Source organism: Marmota monax, unplaced genomic scaffold (assembly GCF_021218885.2).
Source record: "Marmota monax isolate L192 unplaced genomic scaffold, Marmota_monax_Labrador192_F-V1.1 WCK01_AAM20220418_F8-fsc00028, whole genome shotgun sequence".
In the NCBI taxonomy this organism is placed as follows: domain Eukaryota; kingdom Metazoa; phylum Chordata; class Mammalia; order Rodentia; family Sciuridae; genus Marmota; species Marmota monax.
In genome coordinates, this window is record NW_026694779.1 from 7,565,586 (window position 1) to 7,571,480 (window position 5,895).

At 41.9% G+C, this 5,895-nt stretch overlaps 1 pseudogene; it reads left to right on the forward strand.

Annotated features, from left to right (window-relative positions):
• Positions 1-297: 297 nt before the first annotated feature.
• On the forward strand, positions 298-1,421 carry LOC124079744 (DNA polymerase epsilon subunit 4-like; annotated as a pseudogene).
• The last annotated feature ends 4,474 nt before the right edge of the window (positions 1,422-5,895 follow it).

Sequence of the window (5,895 nt, forward strand, 5' to 3'; positions counted from 1 at the left end):
ATAAACCTTTTCTACTTATAACTTAATTATCTCAGGTATTTTGTTAGAGTGATAGGGAGTTGACTAACAATCAGCAAGCACAACAAAACACTCCCACTTGGAGGCCCTGTTCATAGCAACAAACTATGAACTTGGTGGGCCTGGTAACAAGTTTCTGAAGCTTCAATTTAGCCAGACCTACTTATAAATCATACTAACATGTAAGTCATCTTTCTATCACTGTGATAAAATACCTGAGAAAATCAACTTATAAGGACAAAAGGCTTATTTTGTCTCCTGGCTTCAGAGGTTTCAGTCATGGCTTCAGCGCCCTGCTACTTTGGAACTCTGTCAGGACAGAACACCAAGGTAGGAAACATGTGTGGAGCAAAGCTACCACCTCATGGCAGCCAGGAGGCAAAGAGAGAGAGAAGAAGGGGGTGCCAATATAACCCCTTCAAGGGCACGCTCCCACAATGACTAACTTTCTTCCACCAGCCCCACCACCCACCAAAGTCTCCACCATCTCCCAATAGTGCTATAGTCTAGTGACCAAGCCTTCAACATGTGGCCTTCAGGGGGATATTAAAGATCCAAACTAGAACTAATAATCAATCTAAAAAGGATGGCATTAACCCAGATAAATGAATGATGCAGACTGGGGTTGCAGCTCAGTAGTAGAGCATGTGCTTAACATGCAAAGCCCTGAGCTCCATCCCCAGTATCTCAACGAAAAAAAAAAATGGACAATGTCCAAGGCACTCACAACTCTCCAATCCAATAAGTGAAATGACATGGTGGCCCAGGAACTAGCCTCAGGCAAATTTGAATCTCAGACTGTACAGTATCCTACAAGACCTTGACAAAGTCATGTTAACATCTTTGGAATCTCAACATCCAAACCTGTAAATGAGGCATCTGGATCAGTGTAAAATGTGTTTCTTAGAATACTGTTTCTAAGACCTTTCGTGAGTCGGTGGCCTCGCGCAGCACGCTCAGTGCCGGGATGGAGGCAGCGGCTGCAAGCGGGGCGCCCCGGGAGGAGGAGGGGCCTGGAGGGGAGGCAGCGGCCTCACAGGCTCAAGCTCCGACGAGAACTGTTTGTGGAGACCATTGCAAAAGATGCCTACTGTTGTGCTCAACAAGGAAAGAGGAAAACCCTTCAGAGGAGAGATTTGGATAATGCAATAGAAGCTGTCGATGAATTTGCTTTTCTGGAAGGAACTTTGGATTGATTGCTGAGCTGGGCAGTTTTTGAGCCTTCACTGCATTCTTCAGCTTGCCTCTCTGCAGGCCTCAGCTTTGAAGAACAGAATCTCTGCACATATGCACATCTTCCTGCTATACCTTTACTTGAGCCGGGATAAGCAGAGCTCTTACCTGATAACTTTTCTTTATAAGGTCTTCTACTACTTATGTCTGTCTTCCACTTTAGCCCTGGATGCAGCTTTTGCTGCTTGGGGCAGAGATGAAGAAATTATTTGCATAGGTGGCTTAATGAATGATGAGGACCAGAATAAAGGTCTTTGATCAGCTTCATTCTAGTGTGTTCCATGATCTTGCCTTTGTTCTTGCCCTGTGATTGGAAAGCCACCATGCCCTGGTACAGACCTTCCTGATCTTCCCTGCCAGCCATTTTAAACCACAGTCCTTTTATTATTTTTGTTCTTTGTTCACTTTGGCACCATAATGTGGTTCCAGAATTTATAGAATAGTATTTGTCTTTAGTAGTCATAGATTGAAAATGAGTTAATTTTTTTTAATTGAGAAATAATTCATGAACAGTTCACCAAAGTGCATAATTCATTGGTTTTTAGTATAGTCACAGATGATGTAAAACTATCACCAGTGAATTTTTTTTTTGAGAATTTTTAATATTTATTTATTTTTAGTTATCGGCGGACACAACATCTTTGTTTGTATGTGGTGCTGAGGATCGAACCCGGGCCGCACGCACGCCAGGCAAGCGCGCTACCACTTGAGCCACATCCCCAGCCCACCAGTGAATTTTTGAACATTTTCAAATGATTGGAATCACATAATATGAAATCTTTTGTGCTTTTGTGTCTGGCATTTTTCATGTAGATTTTTTTTCTTTTTTTTTCTTTCAAGTGGTCATGTTTATTTATACCAATAGGTTATATTAGATCATTAGTACCATAACTATATTATTGTTCATGTAGATTGTTTTTGTTTATTTTTTTTAAGATTTGTCCATGTATCAGTACCTTTTATAAAAATTGTGCTATACATAATATAAAATTTACTGTTTTAACCAAAAAAAAAAAAAAAAGACCTTTCGTAAATTAAAAAAAGAAAAAAAAAAGTGTGATCAAATAAATTATTGGGAACATGCTACACACTGAATCACCCTTTAGAAGGTCTACAAGATGCATAACAAAGCCGAGTTCTAAGAAGTCTTGTAGTGAAGATGCTGGTTCACCTTGCTTAGCTCAGCATTTCCAAAACATGGCTGACTTAAAAAAAAATTTTTTTTTTTAAGTACCAAAACATGGTTGACCACAAACTAATCCAGTAACTCCAATTAGCACTTGCAGAATGGTTTCCTGGAACCCACTTTTGGAAATGCTGGATCATGTTCATTCAGTCATCTACTCATTCATGAACACTTGTTCCCTCAGTCACCCCAAATTCCAGAATCCTTTCATTCCGTCTCAGTATGTTTTCTTGTTTGAGCAGGACACCCACAATGTGGATTGAAAGGAATGGAGTCAGAACCAGATCTGAGACAAGACACTCTTTCTGCTGGATTTGGGTGAGGGACAGCCCCAGGTCTCATCATTAAGCCTCTGGTTATGAAAAAAATTAATAAATGAATTTTGGGGAGGGTAGCAGGGGGATCCCAATGGAAGCACTAAAAATAACTTCATCATCATACCCATGGTTTCTGTTATTCTCTGCAAATCTCCCAGCACCATTGAGCCTTGGTCCTGTTCACCAGAGTAAACCATTCCTCCTTCATAACCCCCCAAAGAATAAGAACACCCTCTTCCTTACCAGAAGTAAACAACTCTGAGCAATCTTTCTATTGCAATTCTCTGAGAAATGAAAAAGTTTTTTGAAATTTTTTTATTAGTTGTTGATGGACCTTTACTTTATTTACTTATTTATATGTGGTGCTGAGGATTGAACCCAGTGCCTCACACTTGGTAGGCAAGCACTCTACCACTAAGCCATAACCCCAGCCCAGGAAATGAATATTTATCTCAGATAAAAAGTCTGTTATAAATCCAAAGATAGCAACTAGACCTATTCTCTCCCCTTCTTGGACTATGGAGGAAAGGAGTATAAGGCCACATCCACAGTCAGGATTTCAATGATTGATTAATGATGTCTGCAAGGGATCAGGGAGCATAGACATGTTCCATGGATTTGCACTCCTGGCTCTCAACTAAGGTTTAAGATAGGAGCCACCATAGTCTAGGACTATTACAAAAATCAGTCATAAATTAGCCTGGGAATTTTAAAGTGGATTCTTGTGTTTTGTTTTTGTTTTTAATATTGTTCTTTGTATACCACTAGCCCTTGAGGAAAAAAATTGTGAAAAATGAGTCCATTTTATTACACTCCCAGATCCTGCTACTGATTCTAGTGGGATTAGAGTTAATAAATCTCTGAGATGGAAGATTGAGTTTGAGTTGTATCTGCTGCAATCCCCATTTTATTTTGTTACAGATAATATGTGCTCACCAAAAGGAAGTTTATTCTTATTCTGACATATTTTATCTAATTCAGAAATGGACATTCCAGCCATGAAATGTGTGTGCTGCATGCCAACGTTTTTAGAAGCTTTGCAAATCCTGAATGCTAGTGTCCATGCTTGGCTCCTCTGGGTGAAGTATACCTTGAGTGGCACCATGATCAAATTCACATGAGCATGTTAGTGGCGGCTGCTTCCAGCTGCTCAGTCACTATCTTATAGTGAAGAGGGCAGAAATGAAGCTGCTCTGGGCCCTACTGTCTGTCCTGGAGTTGAAGAGCACTCCCAGGTCCACCACAGTCTAGACTTGATGCCTTCTGCTGTCCAATGCTCAAAGTCTCCAAACAGGGTAACACAACCAGAAAACCCAGCCATATATAAGGCAAACAGTTTCAGGAGACCTGGGTTCTAGACCAGCCTCATCCAACTGAACTTTCTATGGCAATGGAAATATCCTATAAATGGAACTGTCCTCTACAGTGGTCACATGCTGGGAGCCATTAGCCAAGTAGGTATGACAATTTCCTTGCCAGCGTACCCCATGTTGCAGTGACATTGAATGTACGTGACCTTGCTCAAGGACCAAGGCAGATTAGGGCGTTCCCGGTTTTAAGATAATCTTGTTTAGGGCGTTCCCAGTTTAGGTTCCAGGTTTAAGGTTTAAGATTATTCCTGCTGGGAATAGGGCGTATCCTGCTGCCTGAGTTCCCCTTGAGTTCTCATGGGATTCAGACAATATATTTTGGAGATAGAAGCCCAGTGGGTGGATTTGGGAAGAGAACGTGGATTTCCCCAGAACGTGATTGTAGACGGCTGGTGTGAGTTCGGGAATAAAGAGTTGCTGTTTGAATCTACAAGCTGTGTGGTGGCTCGTGATTGTGTGCCCAGCCAGACTGCGGCATTTGTGCCCAGCCAGACTGCGGCAGTCACATGTGTCTACTGAGCACTCACAAAGTGGCTCATGCCACTGAGAAAATAAAAATTTTATCTAATTTTTTTAAATTTTTAATCAGAGTGATCCAATTTATTCAACATAAGAAACAATTCAGGCAAGAGTAAACATATGGACATTTGTACTAAAGAACACCACATGTTAATGATGATGATGGTGGTTAACACTTGTTGGGTTGGGTGCCTGCTGGGCAACAGGCAGTGTTCTGGACACTTTGCATGTTATCTCATGTTAATTAATAAAAATTTAAATAACCACTCTGATTTTGGTAACGTTACTTATTTTTTTCCCAGCCCTCAGTTTTTCTTTCTACAGACCTCTTGTTCAGGTATGAGGTGTCCCCCAAGAGCTCATGTGTGAGACAATTCAAGGAAGTTCAGAGGTGAAATGATTGGGTTGTGAGAGTTGTAGCTTAGTCAGTTCATTAATCTCCTGGTATGGATTAATTGGGTGGAAACTGTAGGCAGGTAGGGTGTAGCTGGAGGAGGTGGGTTCCCAGGGACAAAAATGTCTTCAGAGTTTATAGTTTGTCCTGATGAGAGTAAGCTGCTCGGTTTGTCTCTGCTTCCTCGTGGCCGTGTCCTGAGCTTCTTTCCTCCTCCGTACCCTTCCTCCATGATCTTCTGTCTCATCTTGGGCTCAGAGCAATGGAGTCAGCCAACCATGAACTCCAAATAAACTTTCCTCCTCTAATTGTTCTTGTCAGGGCTTTTGGTCACAATGACAATGATAAAGGTGATGAAAACACCTACAGCATGCACTCCTTTCCATCTCTCTGCCAGCTCTCTAATCCCCCAATCTAAGCAACTCAGGTTATCTCTATCCTGGGTAACCACAATGGCATCCTAATTAATTCTCCTTGCTGACTGTAAATGCTGAGCAATTAACAATACTCTGTTACTGACTTCCCAAAGGTCTCCCAGGAAGCCATATAATTAATATGGCCAGCTCATGGAGCCCTGTGTGGGCATCTGGGCCCTCCTGGTCTGAACTCTCCTCACGATGCCCTCAACCTCTAGGCTCCAGCCACTCTGGCCTTTCTCTGGCCCTTGAAGACATGCTCCCTCCTGCCCCATGGTCTTCCTTTCTGATTCCTTGATCTCCTTCATCCCCCTCTCTCCCTTTGCCATATTTCCTCTTGTACATTTACTGGAATGCAGATCAAACATTACTTCTCCAAAAAAACCTCCATATTGGGTCCCCATCCTGTGCTGCAAGGTCTCTTGGGTTTGCAGTTCACTCT